The following is an 18,496-nucleotide window of genomic DNA, read 5'->3' on the forward strand; positions in this document are numbered from 1 at the left end:
TACCTGGACTTGTGCAATGTGTTTGACACTGTCTTGCACAACATCCTTGTCTCTGTACTAGAGAGGCAAGGATTTGATGGATGAACCACTTGGTGGATAAGGAATTGGCTGGATGGTCACACTCAAAATGTTGTGGTCAACAGCTCAAAGTCCAAGCGGAGACCAGTGACAAGCGGTGTTCTGCAGAGGTCGGTATTGGGTATCTTTGTCGGTGAAACAGACAGTGGAAGTGAGTGTACCCTCAGCATGTTTGCTGATGACACCAAGCTGTGTGGGGACACTGGAGGGAAGGGATAGGATCCAGAGGGACCTTGACACTCTTGAGAGCTGGGCCAGCACAAAGCTCATGGAGTTCAACAAGGCCAAGTGCAAGATCCTGCACCTGGGTCAGGTCAATCCCAAGCACAAATACAAGCTGGGTAGAGAATGGACTGAGACCAGCCCTGAGGAGAAGGACTTGGGGGTGTTGATCGAGCCAGCAGTGTGCACTCACAACCCAGGAAGCCAACTGTATCCTGGGCTGCATCAAAAGGAGTGTTACCAGCAGGCCAAGAGAGAGGATTCTGCCCCTATTCTCCAGTCTCATGAGACCCCACCTGCAGTGCTGCATCCAGCCCTGGGGCTCCCAACCCAAGAGGGACATGCACCTACTAAAGTGAGCACAGAGGAGGCCATGAAGACGATTTGAGGGCTGTAGCACCTCTCCTATGAAGACAGGTTGAGAGAGCTGGGCTTGTTCAGCCTGGAGAATAAAAGGCTCAGAGGAGACCTTAGAGCAGCTTCCAGTGCCTGAAGGGGGCCTACAAAAAAGCTGGAGAAGGACTTTTTACAAGCGCATGTGGTGATAGGACAAGGGGGAATGGCTTTAGACTGAAAGAAGGTAGATTTAGATTAGACAGTAGGAAGAAATTCTTTACTGCAGGGGTGGTGTCACTGGAACAAGTTGCTCAGAGAAGCTGTAGACGACTCATTCCTGGCAGTGTTCAAGGCCAGGCTGGATGGGGCTTTGAGCAACCTGGTATAGTGGAAGGTGCCCCTGCCCATGGCAGGGGGGTTTGGATCTAGGTGATCTTTAAGGACCCTTCCAAACCAAACCATTCTATGACACCGTGAAATTAATTGATTTTAAAAAGAACAAACAAGCAAAGAAACCCCCCTCCCCCCAAACCAAAACTGAACAACCCTTCCCCTTTCCCCCTCCCGAAAACACAAACCCATCTGGACAACAAGAAAAAAACCCTCACCCATCAACACCCCAAAACCAAGCATACCCCCAAAACAGCTGAAGTAAGTAAATGGGGAAGGGGAAATGAGGGACAGACACAAGTGCCATAAAAGCTGAGTTTGTGAAAGCCTTAGTAGCAGCCCTCAAGGTTTACAAGTACACTCAAGCACTGTACACAGCTTAATCCAAAACTGTCCCCCACTTAAAAACCTCCTGCTAAGTTCTGCTAAATTCAGAGATGAGTCACATGGTGTGGCCAGCTTTTGGTTTTGGCACTCTTCAAACAAAAGCTTATGTTAGCCTACCTTAAATTAGTATTTGTTATCGTAACAAGTAAAAGAATTGAGCATCATAAAAATGATCACTCTTGGATGTGGAAAAGCCACCCCATTCATATAACTTACAATTTAGCTCTCTAACTGAACAGTTCACAAAAATTTCAGTCAATTCTTTAGCACAGAGGAATGTACATATACTTGTTCCTATAAATACTACTGCAGAAATATCTCTATTTTGTTCTGTAATGGTACTGTAAAGGGCATATTTGAGTTTGTTTCTTGATCAGGATCTGCTAACATTCAGACATAAACTTAGAAACACTCTCTGCCAACTCTTTGTCAGTTGTCTATTTTTTTCCATATTACATTCAACCTAGAAATGCCATGCCACCTGTGAAGGAATGGAGTATTTGACTTCTAAACCTGCCCCATAAGTCACTGCTCAATGATTTTCTGCTACTGAAGACAAAAAGGGCAGAAATGAAATGATAAGGCAGAAAAGCTACATCCCACTCTAACCTCAGTAAGGACAGGAATCCAGAAATAGCGCCTATCACTAAATCTCAACTTAGGCTGTGTGTTGATCAAAGCTCAGGAGTACAGTGAGCCGAAAGGCTTTTGGTTAGTTGAGTCTTCTTATTCAAGAAACAAAAACAAATAGGCATGAAAATATATACCAAGACCTGTTTTCAGGATAGAGAGGTGGATAATATGGTAGGTGTACCAGAATGGTCAAAAGATGCACCTTTCCCATCTTTGCGAGCCAGCTGCATAAATAAGTAATTAAAAGGAAACTAACAACCAGATTCACATTCCCTTCAACAGATACAGAAATAAATCACCGATTATGCATTTAACTCTACACCAAATCCCCAAGAATGACATTTGATTAATATACAGTGAAGAAATCAATGTCCTCTTCTGGACAATCATGCTTTTGAGTTATGATCAATGCATGCAGATAATGCATTTCCACACAGCTCTGACCTTCTGCTTGCTGAAATGATCTAAACATACAGGCATTTATTGACAGCACTGAAAATGAAATTGTGCATTTTCTTGGATTTGTTGGAATAACTATACATGTTAGGTGATTTGTCATATTATAAGTCATTTAATGTTGTTTTAAGAAAGAACTGGTTTCACAAAGACCAAACTGGAAAGCACTGAAAAGTAGTGCACAGCTTCTATTGATAGTAGTAGTTGTGCTCCACTTGGGACCAAGTGTTTCATGGTTAGTTATAAATGAGAGGCACTTTCTAGACTTTCCCTCAGAACAGTTTTCAGCTAACCAAGCAAAAATACACAGTCATTCCATAGCAAGATAAAATGTACAGGATCTATTCAATTATATGTAATACCCCATAAATCCATGCTAAAGACCCAGATGATTTGGTTTTTTGGTTTGTGGTTTAGTGGTTGTGCTTTGGGTTTTCTTGTGGGTTGAGTTGGTTTTGAGGTGGTTTTTTTTTGTTTGTTTTGTGGTTTTTTTTGGGGGGAGGTCCTCCTCTTTTTTGAGGGGGCTTGGTTTTTTTTCTTAGTGGGAAGAACAATGTAGTTTCTATTATAGAGATTTCCGCTTATGTACATGATGTTTCTAAAGGCTGCAGACACAGAAAAGGCTCACAATTTCGGTTAAGTGGGGAAAAGAAAAACCTGCGTTACAAGAAGGTCTCTAATAGTTCAACTGCAATAAAAAAATTATTTTTTTTTCTCTCCAAAATAGCAATAAGCCCAAGTGGAATGAAAGATACAACACAAGAACCTGTTTTTACAAAACCTGGGGAGAAAACACTAACAACATCTAAAGAATGTCACAGAAAGCCCTCATCTTACCACTGTGCCAGAGTTAATCTGAAAACATGCATAACATAAAACCCTAAGTAAAATGCTAAAAGCCTTTTGAATCATATAGATGTATATAGAGATGATCAGTTAGTTAATAATACCCCAGACATTAGAAATTGGATTGCAACTCAATCTTGGCCATAAGTCAAATCAGAACAAGTAAAATACAGACTTAGCTCAAAACTGGTAACTTTATTCACCATCACAAAGCCATGGTAGGAACAGAGGATGGGCAGCAAGGGGAGGTGTTTAACTACCCCTCAATACAACACCACACACTTTGAAGTAATTTCTCAAATTTTATGTTGATAAAAATGGCAAGCATACCAAGAAAAAAAAAACACAATATGCCATCGCAGTTGTGGGAAAGAGCTTTCACTAATATGTTTTATATTTATCTTTTATAAGTGCTAAATGAAGGAAATAACTGCAAAATAGCAAGAAAAGCTAATTACTGTTACCACCTGTTCCATTAATGTCAAGAAAATTGAAACAGGTGATCACACCTTTTTAAAAAATGTGTAAAACAAACTACAGATGTGTAATTGATTTCTGAAGAAAGTGTGTGATTTGCTACATATGATAACATTACCGCCAAAATAAAAGACCTATTAAAAATAAATCTATTACTCCATACTTACACATACGTACTAATTTTGGCCATCTGTCATAGTGGCTGCCCCATCCCTGGAAGCGTTCAAGGCCAGGACAGGGCTTTGAGTAATGTGGTCTAGGGGGAGGTGTCCCTGCCCACGGTAGGGGGGTTGGAAATAGATGATCTTTAAGGCCCCTTCCAACCTTAAACATTCTATGATTCTGTGACAGTGCCCATCAAACCAACAGGCTCACTAAGCTGTTACAAAGGCCGTATGCCCAAACTTCAATTACACCAACCAACTTCACTGCCATGTTAGCATAGGTCTAAAATTAAGCCTGTGCTCAAGAGCTCTGGGTGAATGAAAGCAGCACCAGCACATCAGAGCCTACCTGGCTGCTAGCAAGCTCTGTCTTGATCTCTAGAAATGAATACCATCTCAAATCACCATGAAGAACAATCCTAGGAATCAATAAAATAAATAAAATAATAAACTAGTTCACAAGCTGCACACTCAAATGTATACAAAACATGGTTTCACAAGAATTTTTGTCTGATCCAACTGTTAAGCTGCTGTCACAAGTTGTAGCCTTGCCTTGGTCTATGGATCTGCAGCCTCTAACGCCTGCCACCTTCCCAGTAGCAACACAAGCATCCCCATAGGAAGCTCCTTCAAGGCAAGTCAGACCAAGGACCTCATCACCATCAGAACCCCAAAGATACTGCTGAGAGGTTGTTTCACAGTCGTTTTATGTGTGACTACAAGAGTGGCACAAGGAAGGACAAAAAGCAGGGATTATTTTCGGTACCAAGCCCAGACTTATGCCAAATGAAAACACTACTACCAGTGAGATTCTCACAAAGGAAACCCCACATCCAGGCAGAATTTCTGTGCTGAATTTAGAAGAGTTCATTGGTGAGATAAAGATGCCTTTTTAAGAAGCATCTTCTCAACAGAATTAAAAACAAATAAATGGTCAATATATTCAAGATCTGAAAACATAACTGGAAATAAAATAATTGATTTCAATATTTTAATTTTTCTATTTTACTGAGGCATCTTGTGAAGCTGGAGTATAAATCCTATTAAACTGAACTTAGTTTGTCCCTTCCTAAAATAGACTTGACATACAAACACAAACACAAGGTCAAGGTCACAGATCAGCAAGAAAGATTACAAAGAGGACTGATGTAAGAGCTGGCATTTGAACAAAGCTCCTAGATATATTTTTTTTTTTAGTACGCTTACCAGAAATACCGCTACACTACATTTTCTTCACACTGGTACATTACATGTTTAAAGCATTCCCTACCTTTAAGAGCAGCTGCCCTGATATTTATTTTGACAAGAGATGTTAGGTAAATTAAAGAAGAACCCTTACCTTAAATGAAAAGGGAGCAGTGGACACTCTTTGCCATGCTTTTCACTCTGTTCAGCTATGTGTTGATACATATGAAATCAAAAGTCCAAAAGGGAAACTCACAAGTATAGGACATGACAGTAAGTCCACCACTACAGAATCAGGACCAGAGTTTATAACTTCATGCAGTCCAAGTTACTTATCTTAACATAGCAACTGTATATTTGGATGTGCATTTTCCAAGCACAGCAATTGTTTATTCATCCTAATCAACTGTGCACACAGCATATATTTCTCAATTAAAAAACCCCAAAAGAACTCTTAACACAAGGTCTGCACTCAACAGAATCAAACTAAGCTCTTCTGTAATAAGGACAACATTTGCCTCCTAGAAAGCTTCTTTAATGCTGAACATTGAATAAGTGAGCAGATTAAACACAGCAGCAACAGTTGAAAGACTCATTAAAACTCAGTTGCTGGAAATAGTTAGCAATGAAAGTCATTCGCTGATCTATCTATCCATCTATCCATCCACCCACCGATACATTCTCAAAGCTTTAAACACATGCTGAAGAGCATTTAGCTTATGGGTCACATCCACCAGACATACCTTCCAATGCTTAACAAGAGGAAGAAAAGGTGTCTTGGGTGACATAATGTCATATGACATTTAAAGATTTACTGCTCCCACAAAGTTTAGATGATCGCTGCAATAAACAGTAACATACAGAATAGTGTGGCTTGTACGCTTACTTCTGAACCCCTACTTTCAATACCAGCACAGCTCTGATGCTAGTCTAGACATGACTGGGAGCAGTTTATACTTAGACAAAGAGCCATGTCTATAAATAGGAGCATTCATGTTTGTATTAAAGCTTTTACTGGAGCCCATTTGGGGTGACCTGCACAACTCGCTTATATGCAGGCATCTCAGATATTGCCAGTAAAACCTTCATACCATCACACACCCTCCTGCATCTTGTTTCAGCTGTGCTTCAACATTTGTGCTTCAACTGATTTTTCTCCATTTAATTCTCCTATGGGTGTTAGATTTGCAGCAGTCTTTCTGAAAGGCTCTTTTTTTGAAAACAGACTTCATAAGAATTAGATTGTCACCTTTCTAAGCTATAGTATTGCCTGAGCTACTAGAATCAGATACAAACCAGTCCTGAAGTCTGGGATGCAAGCTTCTCAGTGCTACAGTGTAGGTGTTTTTAGCTCTGATAGTGATTCATCAGGTCTTAAAACAGTTACTGCTTTAAAATCATACCGAATTAACTTGTAGACCTTCGGGCAATGGAATTCTACTCTTCCTTAGTCCCTCCTTTTCTAAAACCTTTCAGCAAAATGGAAGAAAAGGGGAGGTTTAGGTTTGTTGTTGGGCTGTTGTTTTGTTGTTGTTGTTTTGTTTTGTTTTCCTTCAAGCAGAATTTCTATCCTTCCCATTTTGTGAAAGGCTGATAAAGCTTCTCACTGCACTGAAGTGTCAGGAACAAAACAAAACAAACAAACAAACAACAAAAAAAAAAACCAAACAAACAAAAAAGGAAAATTAAATCAGGCAATGATTATAATTCAAGATTAAAAAAAAAAAAAACAACAAAAAAAATCAACCCCCCCCCAAAAAAAAAAAAAAAAACCAAACAAAAAAAATTTCATTCAACATCCACAGAAAAAAAATCCATCATGTACTCTGAGGACCAAACACATATGAAAATGTGAATACATAAGATATTTCACAACCAAAAAATTCTAGGAAACACATTAACTTATTAGCAGTATCGCTATCTAACACTTCAGACTCTAAAGCAAGTATATTTGGAGTAATATAGCTTATTTAAATTTACTAATGCATGAAAATTGGAATAGGTAAAAAAAGCATCTATGTTAATTGAACTATATTACAGAGAATAACTGTTCATTCACTATCAGTTTAGGTCTTCTCTCATGCTTATACGATGAAAAACACTTTAATCAGCATAACCAACCCTTTAATAAAAAAAGTCAGCAGCAGTTAGGCGGATGGTGGTTGGGTTTGGTTTTTTTTTTTTGGTAGTTTTTGTTTTGCTCCCCCCCCCCCCCCCATTTCATTTTCTATTAAATACATGCAGACACCTTTTATACATATAACCTGCAAGAGCAGGGGGGCTTCTGCTAGTTCTGAATTTTTAATCAAATCGCCCATTTTTCAAGCAGCAGGGATGAGGCAGGCTGCTACCAGCAGCCAGTGGTGATTTTGGTCTCTTACCCAATTCTATTCCATTCCATTTCTCTACGTCTGCCTCTTAAACAGCTTTCTGCACAGAGAGACTAAAGAAAAGCATTTCAAGTGTGCTGTCTTTTAAGGGGTGCTAACTGCAACAAATGACTAGCCAATATAGCAACAAAAATGAGAATGACAGCTAGCACAAAGAGAGTACTTCTGGTCAATTTAGTAGTCAAGCAGGCCACAACAATGGATTATCTTGAAGCACTGGATGGCTGCCAATGCCCAATCCTGTAAAGGTACATTAAAGGAAAATAAATTATATTGTCTGTGGTTATACTTACATATGTGAAATCCCAAATCAAGTTTTTAAAAATGTTTAAATATTGTATCAATGAATAATTTAGTAGCAAGTCCTTGAACTTTGTACTTTCTTTTTACTTATTTTCTCTAATAAATAGGTCTGTGGATTTTAATAGGATAAAAAATAATGACACATTATTTTGCATATGCTCAGGTTTGTGCATGAGACAGGCATCTAATTGATGCAACATATATTAAGGCTGCAGAGTTAGGCACATGATAGGTGGACATCTACTATACTGAAAACCAGCAATACATCACCAGTTTAAGCACCATAACTATTAAAAACAAACTGGTTCACATTGAAAATTTGAATATTTTCCTATTATTCAGGACACAGCATAGGATTTCCTTTTTCAAACAAGAGGTGTGAAATCAGTTAACTCAGCTTTCCCAATCCTCAAGTTGTTCAACACACACCAACTATAGCTGGTGATCTGTTTTCCCCCATGCTGGAAGTCTGATAATATTTCTTCATCTAGCAAAATTGGCTGGTGGTAACAATGAAAAGCTGTGGGAGGTAGGTGGCAAATCTACCTCTGTAAATCTTGCCTCAGCTTTGGCACAGACAGGACAGGACAGGACAGGAGCGACATGACACCTTCAGAAATATCTCAAAGTTGCAATTACAGTTTTAATCTGTTCCCTTAATGTCTACTTAATAGGGGGGCGAGGGGAGGGGAATTATAATAAAACAAAAGATTCATGAATCTAGCAAATGAACCTGTGAAAATCCATGAAAATAGCTTAAACTATGTATCATATAGTATCATGTATAATAGTTATTTTTCATAGCTACAACCCTATTGATTCAGCTGATCAGACTAGGTATTATTTACAGCTTCATGGTAGAGATTTGAGCACGGCTGACAGGTCACAGCCCCTGTCCTTTGTATTATATAAAGCCATCTTTGCTTGACGCATGCAGAAGAGCAATTTCCCAGCTCAATATACCATCAATAAGTAACTCGCACTTTCTATATCTTGAATCAATATACAGTAAGGTATTGTCAATGACCTGAAGATAAATTTCATTGACTGCCTGTAATCTTACTAAACTGTACTTTTGCTTCTTCTCTTATTAGAGTCTTACAAGAATCCTGCCATAATGCTAGGAAAGAACATATTCGTTCAACCCTTGTTGCCAAATTTCATCAGTGAGCAATACCAAAAGAACTTCACCGAAGACTACATTGATGTGATTTCATTCCACAGTTCAGGCTGCATCTGGCTGCAGCATCTTACAGAATCACAAGCAGATTCACAAATACCAAATTAATGCAGAAGCAAATCATACTGGCCAAGGGAGGTTCAAATCAAACAGGGCAACAAAGGAAGACCATAGGAAGGGGGAAAAACCAAACCCAACTGAAACCAAACAACCAAAAACCCACTCTTCTCAAAGAGACTTCTTGCTCTAAAAGCACACAATTCAAAATCCATTTGCTGAGAAAAGTTTTGGTGGGCAGGTGATCATGTCTATGGCTTCCCTGGAAACCTTCAGCAGATTGTTACCTTGGCACCCTAGTTAGCAATCTCAGGAAAAGGAGATCAAAGACTATCTGGGGATGTGAAATAGACTCAGAATTTTTAAGGGGGATACAGTCAAAGCTAGTGTGAATTAGATGAAGTTACCACTCCACACCTGGGGTGGGAAAAAAATACAGGTTAGTAAACTTCTCAAGTTCAGGGGCAGGGATTCGTACCTTTCAATTGCCAATGCTGGTTCTTTGTGAATCTGCTTTTCACTCCACCCTGCCAAAAATAAATACATTCATATCAGGATGCAGAAACTTATGATGAAAACAAATTTTATTTCTACTGCAACAGGAATGTCATTCTGTTAATTCAGTATCAGCTCATGACAGGAAGTACATCTTGCTTCTTAACAAGGTATCAACAGACTAAAATAGTTTTTGCCTGAAGTTGGTTATATCTATGGTCAGTTTGTGACATTACCAGAGCTTGACCAGCAAAACTGAGCTGAGCAAGCTGGTAAAGGTAACCTGCCAGGAAAGAGCTAAGTCTCCTCACCTCATTAATGCTATCCACTTTGTCAGAAAAAGTTGTTATCAGGAGATTACCTTTATGCTGACACTACCCATTTACCACAATGACTTCAAAAAAGAAAAACAAACAACAATCAAGCAAACAGCACACACCTTTGACATTGCATCCTCCTCCTCTAAAAATCTTACTGATCTTCTCCCACTATTATCCTGAAGTTACTCTAGTCTTCTCTCAGCTCCCTACTTCTACAACCACACTTCTGTAACATTATGGACATCAACAGTCCTTCCACACTACAAAAAACACAGCTGTTAGTGTAATCCTTTCCCCTCAAGACACTCTGACCATATAACCCTTCACTTCAAGTTTTCAATTGTTTTTCTCTTACTCCAGATTGAGTCTAAAATTTCTCATCAGAGTTCTACAGACATTAATAACTTTATTTCTATCCACATAGCCTAACCACTTAATGTGTCCTTCTTCCTTACTCTTTTGTTTCCACAAACACTCGTGTTTACTGTAATACTCAGGCACCTCTCACAGGAAATTCCATTATGCTTCTGCACTGCTCCCCCCAGGCAAAGACTATCAGCACTCTGGAGGCTATTTCTTCCTCTGCTCCAACAGTAAATCACTGTAGCAAAAATTAATCCAAATCCACCCAAAATACTTCCTGCATAACCACAAGCCAAAACACAAATGATGTATGCTGCTTGCCTTTCCTCACAGATTCACACCACACTATTTGTTCCCTTTCCCTCATTAAGGCTGTACGAAGTTTAAAATAAATACACTGCACCTATGAGATGCTGAGTACACACATAATATGAATTCAACTGGACAACAATTAAATGAAGCCCTAGAGCAACACTGGTCTCCAGAATAAGTCTGTTTTCCCTTCTCTTACAGAAGAAAAAAAAAACCTTTATTGTTTTTGCAGTGCAACAATACATGCTGCTGTAATAATACAGATTCACCCAAAACTTTTCTTTTACTACATATGATTGGAGAGAAAAGAAAGAGTGATACATGCTAAAAGATCAACAGAACACAAAGATTAATGATATGGGGAAATGGGTACAGGAGGGCTAAAATATAATGTAGAAAGAAGAAAAACCAGCATCCAAGGGCTACCCTTATCCTGAGCTGCTGCTATTAAAAATCTAGTGAAAGCACCTTCCCTTCCCTGGCTGGTACAAGGACAATATCCTTAGCCCAACACAATCTGCTATTGCTTCAGAGAGCACAGATAGAAGAATGACCAGAGAAGGAAAGGAGACACTGCTCCTAGGGAAAAGTCTTCTCAGAGAGGTTGTTTTTTTTTTTTTTTATTATGACAGCAAATGGTACCAAACACAACATGAACAAGCAAACTTTTGAGGAGGAAGGTGAAGGCACAGTGAGACCTGCCTCAAGTACCAGCTAAACGTAAGACTTCTTTCAATGAAACAAAGGAGGACTTTTGTATCTCGGTTGCCTTAATGAAATTATCTTCTGAGCCCAAACAGCAGACTTAACTCTGCAAATTCTTCACCTTTCAGAATATAATTTCCCCTTCTATTCCTCAGATCAGAGGGATTTGATTCACTAGGTCCACCTCTGATTTCAGTTTTATTGCACATAGAACTTAACTCTTCCTTCTGAAGTCCCTTTGGTATCTTCTCTATTAAATCACATAACCCAAAGCTTGCTTGTAGCACTTCTGAAGGTGAACTGTTTGGCTTACCAGGAAAAACCTACCATGATGCAAATTCCACTCACCTTCTCTATATGCTGCCAGGTTTATGAGATCAAGTCTGTCTGTGCTTGATATTTGCTGGGAAACACACTAGCATAATTACTATTGTAAAACATTTTATATTCCCGTATATTCTACGCTATGACCCAAAAGTGCTTGCAAGCTAAAACAAGATACAGGGATAACTAACTGGAAAGGAGGAGTTGTAGGGGGAAAGGTAGGTATAAGGTAGAAAAGCGTCAACAGCAGGTGAAGACAGTGAGGCTGCCTGGGACAGTGTCTCAGAAGCATAAAGTCCCCAGAAGCATGTAAAAGAGCAGCAGAAACAAGATGATGTAGGACAGTGCACACTGTGAAAGGATATAAGCAACCTGCTTCATTAAGATGTAAAGCCAGAGATGAAATTTTAGATAGCGTGGTTCCTGAAACACAAGCTGTTTTTCTCTACCATTGTAGGAAGCATTTCCGCTGCACTGCAATAAACATCATGTTACAATGCATATGGACAGGAAGTAAAAGTCTTCAGGAGTTTAGATTATTTTTACTTTGATCTTGACCAGTGGAACAAGTGGGAGGACTGCAAGATCTGAAACATCTTGACTGCAACCTATTGTTGAGAAAGTGGTGGTGGGGAGGTAAAGAGAAAAGTCAGGCCAAAAGCTCCACTTATATAGGGGGATTGGGAGTAAGATTCCAGAATGAAAATTAATAGACTAAACTATTCTTGTAATTAACTTCTACATATGAGAAGCAAAGTGTGCACTGAATGTAAATTATTTTTGTCAGCTGCCTGGTAAGACACAAATGACTCTAAAGAACATGGAATAACAACAGTTCCCTTTCTGCTAATCCATCTGAACATGAGATGTTACTGGAAGTATCTTTCTCAAGTTTTCCAGGAATTTTTGTGCTGACCTTTTATTGCCTTAGTTTAATATACGTGGGTATTTTCCAAGAGCAAGCACGATCCACGTTCCACACAGATACCGATCATGAGAAAGGCAGCAGTATTTATGATAGTTTTCCTAATGCATATCCAAAAACCCCAGACTATTTGACCAGGATATGTCAGCAAAACCTTTCCTGCTCTAGGTACTGACATGAAAACCTCTCTTGTTTAAATTAAACATTTCTCTTTGTTTGACTGGCAAATTTGATTACAAGTTTAATTTTTGCATAGTAAAGTTCATCCAGCCATTTTAAATTTCAAATTGGCTTGCACTCCATCATGACCAGCTGAATGCCGCAAAAAACCTTTCACGTAGTGACCTCATAAATCATGGAGAACAGAAGAAATGCTCTTAGGAGCAGAGTACTGTTGATAAGAGACTTTTCCCTCCGCTGACTGTACTGTCAGCTGTAACTACATGCAAGAGCCCACACTTGCAAATTACACAGAACATGCATCTGAACTACCCTTCCATGAAATTATTTTCTTTGTTAAAATGATAGTCACAGATAGAAAAGCTGAGAAGTGTCTGAAGTTGACCAAGCATCCTTCCTTTCCTTGAGGCAACATACAACCATCATTTCAAAACTCCGTAATTAAAAAAATAACCCTTGATGTACTCCACCGCCAAGCTGCAGATAGCATGCAACATTACTAACCATAGAAGGGACTTTCATAGACTATTCATTCACTACATGAATCTGGAAAAGAAAATCCCAAACTATTTTGGACTTGAATTAACCTCAGAATTCATTTCTATGTTACTTACACGTAAACTGAGGTCATAAAAATCCTCACTCAAACAAATTAATGACAATAAGAGGCATTTTAGTTACCAAAGACATTTCAATCTGACATCTAAGTATCTGATGTTAGATGGCTGCTGCTCTTTACAGACTGATCATAGTAATTTTACTCCTCTATTGTTCCTCAGGACCTCTCATTATATGCACTGTGTGGGTCTAAACCATGTTGAAGGCTACTGGGCACTGTCAAAACTGAAAGAAAAATGTTATTTGATATACAGACAAAACAGCACAGTTTACAAACATCAGTGAAGATATCACAGCAGTCCTTTGAAATATTCCCACTTTACACATGAGGAACAGTGTATACAAGGAAGATTAAGCAACTCACCCACAGTTACGTGAAGTCTACACCCATAGCAAAGAAAGATTTTCTAAATCTCATTTAGCCCTTCAATAACAAGATATTCTCTCTTTACCATTTGTGGGTGGTGCCTCATCCCTCCTGCCCACCACTGGTGAAACAAAAAAAGAACTGAGCACTGATTTGAGGAAACAATGGGGCTTACTAAAGGAAAAAGGACTTGCACACCACAATAAATGCTTTTGTCTTCCAAGATCAGAAAAAATATCAGCACTGTCATCACCTTTAGGGGGAGATATGTGTCAGTCAACTACAGCCAGTACAGGTTTTCCACTATACCTACTGAAATTATATTCTGTCTGAGAAAACAACTGTGTCAGTATTGAACTGAAAAGATGAATGATGGCATTAGGATCAAAACCATAATTCCATAAACTTCTCCTACTTGTCAAGAGATCTGACCTACTGAAACAGTCCTAATGAGCTGGGCAAGTACTATTTTGTTCATTGGAGCTGGAAGGATCACTGCATAGCTGCAGCAGCAAAGAGTTTTGCAGGAGTGGCTCTTATGATCCTCTGCCCACTTTCACTCTCTTTCCTAACCAAGAACAACAAAGTCCTTTTTATCCTAAAATAAGGATCTCTCATACTCAAGCATGCATAAACATGTACACATGTATCTAAGCACTTCCTTCCCAAACAGGTCCATTTTTATTTATTTGCTTTAGAAAGCTGTCAAAACCTGCTTTTTACCAGTCTAATTCAGCTGCAATACATTCACAGCATTGGACTGCTTGGACAGACTAGAAAACAAGGTGTGCATTCATCCATAGGTACACCAGTGTATAAGCAAGACTGCAGCAGTCCATGCTAGAGGCAGAGCTATGACGGTGACTGACACTGCAGGGGCAAATCAGTTGAAACAGGAGGCTTTTTTTCTTTTTTATGTGTGTTAAAATGTTTTGTGGTGCTCAGGCTCTGGAACCCTGGATTACGCGAAGCCTGACTGAGCATACTCTGCAAGTTGCACCAGTAACTAGGACGAAGTCTGTAGAAACAAGTCTACCTCCCATTTAGAAAGCCAAAAAAGCACAGGACAGTGCCTTTAACAGTCAACATTAGCATTTTACCTGATGAGCTCCTGCAAACTCAAATTCCTAGAATCAACTAGGTTAGAAGAGAACTTTAAGATCAAAACCAGCCTTTACACCATGACTGCCAAGTCCACCCCTAAACCACATCTCTAAGGGCCTCTTCTACATGGTTTTTGAACACTTTCAGGGATGGTGATTCCACAACGTCCCTGGGAAGCCTGTTCCAATGCCGACCACCCTCTTGGTGAAGAAATGTTTCCTAATATCCAGTTTAAGCCTCCCTGGCACAGCTTGAGGCCATTTCCTCTTGACCCAATTCCAGTTTATGAAGCTGCAAGTTTCCAAACTGACCAAACTCAATAACTAACTTAGTTCTTATTAATCTGTAGAACTTGCAGATACCTGGCACATGTACTCTTTGCCAGAGTGAGAGATAACAGATCAAGTGGTGTCGTGGTTTAACCCTTGGCTGACAAAAATTGGCTTGACAAAAACTGTAAATCTGGGAGGAGGGGAAATACCTCAAATCTTCCAGTTGCTAACAGTCACTGTCATTATGGTTGATGCTGATTCTGTTCAAATCTTTGGTTTGTAGAAACAAAGAGAAAAAGCTGTTTGAAACTTTTAATACACCCCAGGTTTTTCAAATGGCTTCAGGAGAATACATTAGATAAAGATTAATAATCTTGTCTACTTTAGTTCATTTACCATGACCGAAATTGTGCCAAGTACCAAACCCAGGTCCCAATTCTTTCTACAATTTTACAGTGAAAACATCTTAAAACCACACAAAAACTTCTAAATGCAGCTTTCCACTTCCTTATCTTACCATGATCACCCACTCAAGTAAGACTGATTTCATTTTTACTGATGGCTCGATTTCAATCATTCAGCTTGATTCTGCTGCTGATGTTTTGTCCAATGGTCAGGAAAAAGATATCAGAGCTTATTTATCAGGCCTTGTAAAATCCTCCCCTACCACCCCAATGGAGTATCAGCAACACTTTTAATTTTCAGGGAAAGTTAACCAACATAATAGACAAAATATTTCCCTCCAGAGGTTTCAAAGCAGTCTCAGTTCAGTACACAAGGCCACTAATTACACAACTGCCTTTGGCATTAGCAGGAACCTGGAGGCTTGTAGCCCTGGTTAAGGCTGCCTTCAGTATCTATCTGCACAGAAAATCTGTTTACTTAGAGAAGTTATGCAACACCTCCATTTCCTCTTTCCTTACTAGGGTAAAGCATGATAACAGAAGGAAAGGAGCTGGAGATTGCTAACAGGCATTTCACAATCTCAAGCAGGGAACAGGTACCTTTCAAAAACACACATAAACTGGAATTTGCCTCTAACATCTGCCCAAATTGATGATACGCTCCAGCACCAACTCTTATTTAAAACTTCAGTCTTTCCAGACAAAAGGCAATGTTACACAGTTAACCAATGCTGGAATCAACTGCCTGCCTCCAATGGATCGTAAGAACATATTTTAAATCTGATTAATTTTATTTGGTGTTCTGGGTTTTGGTTGTGTTATTTTGGGTTTGGGGTTTTTTTTTGGTACGAGTTTTTTGTTTGTTTTTTGGTTGGTTGGTTGGTTGGTTTTTGTTTTCTGTTGGTTTTTTTTGGGGGGGAAGGTTTGGGTGCAAGGGGCCTGAGGGGTTCCCCCTCCCCCAGATATAGTAGCTCACTCCAGCCCAGGCCAAGCTGTGTTGCAAAATTCTCATGAAGATTTTAGTGTTACCTGAAGATTCAGTACATGTTCATTCAGTAAAGCTGACAAAAAAAGTTTTAATTCTGCAAACATCCTTCTATTTTCCATAAAAACCCCAAACAACAAGGACAAAAAAAAAAAAAAAAACCAAAAAAAAAAAAAAAAAAAAACAGGTAAAAATCACATGCTGCTCAAGCTGATGGCACTAGGAAAACTGAGGTATCAAAACCACACACTCATCAGTCCTCTTTTAACTATAGAGTAAAGAGTATACCTCATATCTCTACTGAGACACTAATAACTGATGAAAACAAAACAAACCAAAAAACCCACAACTGCCAGGACTGGATCTACTGAAAAGGGGAATTGTAAGAAGTCTCAAAGCAGCCACAGCAATCTTGACTGGTAAAATGTTTCCAAGGACTTGGATTTAATCACATGTCATTTTCTTTTCCTCTAATCATTTATTTAAAGTCACAGGTTGAATTATTTATGAACAAAAGTTAATTGCATTGAAATGGAGTACTGCCCTCTATTTATCTAACACCTTCTTCAGAGCTCGACCACCTGTCACTAGGTAGTTAAAGTCTAAAAAAGGCCAATACAGAGTGTAAGAGAAGATTTAACCATTTCTGCAGTATTACTGCGGTTGAATTCCCAAATCTTGTTAAATGTGGTACTCCCTTGATCTTGTGATCTACTGTGTGAATTGTGCAACTGTTTTTACTGACTTTTATCATGACAACATACGTTTATATTTGAAAAAAAAGCAACAAAAAAACCAAAAAAAGAAATGCCATACAGAAGAACAGCTCACTCACAAAATATTTGCCTTGAATAAGTCAGATATGACTACCTAGTTAAACTTAACAACAGCATTAGTTGAGTACAGTCACATCACAGAGCTTCCTTATCCAGGGCTCTTTGAAATTTTCTTAGCTGTTGAAGGATCTTGAAGATCAACGACTTGCATGCATAAGACTGTATTCACACTCTTTGCAAGGTGTAAAATGTAAGCTCAAGGGTACACTCATATAAATATACTGCACATCTATGAAGTGTTAATCTTAAATCAGCAAGGCCATATGACAGAAGTAACTATTATAGTCCATGACTGCTCCTCCGCATACAGTGTTTTCCAAGTCCCTAATTTCCTTAAAGCAACTTGTTTACTCATCACCTGCCAGGACAAAGAGCAGAGAAAGGATTTTGCAGACACCTCAGTGGCTTGTGCATGGTGATAACACACCAGGAAAGATGTATTTTCATTTTCTCATCACATTATTAGATTAGGTTTATATGCAGATTTAAATGCCCAGGAGTCTGCCACCTGTCCTAAACTTAATTAGTCAGGAATGTCTGCACAACAAGAGCAGATACTTCAGATGTTTTGGACTGATCACAAGCAAACATCCAAATAATCACCAACACAGCTTCAGTGATGCCAAGAACGAAGCAGTAAGCACAGCTCTCTGTGGAACAGCCTGAATTCTATTAATGGAGTGCTTCATACTTCCCATCAACACACAACCTACATTAGCTGAGCATCTATAAAACCAGAGAACCAACGGTGTAAAGTCTGCAACTGAGTTAAGGAAATGAAGAGCACTAGCTTCCTCATTAAAATATTCGTGCTCATTTACACTGGAGGAGGAGGAAGAGGGGGAGATAAAGAGATGGCGAGTTGAAGGCTCAAATCCTGCAAGACTTTTCCTCAGCTTCGTTCTTGTTCTGTTTATCACAGCAGCACATCTAAGGTTCTCATATTTTCATACCTCCCCTCACCCCCCTCTCCCTGCCTCCATGTAAGACCAGTGCACCAGATTAAAAAGTAGGAAAACCCCTCACATTTTCATTTAAAGAGGCAAACACATCCATGTTCTATCCATCTATTTCACATCTACAATCTTGCTGAAAGCTGAAGCAAAGCCTCCTTAAAATGTTAATTAGAATTTTATCTGTGTAGGTATGTAGCAACTACTGACACAGATGTGAGTAACTGAG

General features: G+C 39.1%; 1 protein-coding gene across 4 annotated transcripts in view; it reads right to left on the minus strand.

Annotated features, from left to right (window-relative positions):
• NRIP1 (nuclear receptor interacting protein 1) overlaps nt 1–18,496 on the minus strand; it is an 82,624-nt gene that overhangs the window by 18,688 nt on the left and 45,440 nt on the right. The window contains exon 3 of one of the 4 annotated variants that reach the window (XM_061366686.1): nt 9,583–9,631. The exons of the other annotated variants lie outside the window; for them this stretch is intronic. The gene's annotated coding sequence lies outside the window, so the exon portion shown is untranslated. The remainder of the gene's footprint in view (nt 1–9,582; nt 9,632–18,496) is intronic. 4 annotated transcript variants of the gene reach the window in all.

The sequence above is a fragment of the Neopsephotus bourkii genome, unplaced genomic scaffold (genome assembly GCF_033783945.1).
Source record: "Neopsephotus bourkii isolate Nb327-2 ecotype Australia unplaced genomic scaffold, CSIRO-AGI_Nbou_v1 NB_1350, whole genome shotgun sequence".
Classification (NCBI taxonomy): domain Eukaryota; kingdom Metazoa; phylum Chordata; class Aves; order Psittaciformes; family Psittacidae; genus Neopsephotus; species Neopsephotus bourkii.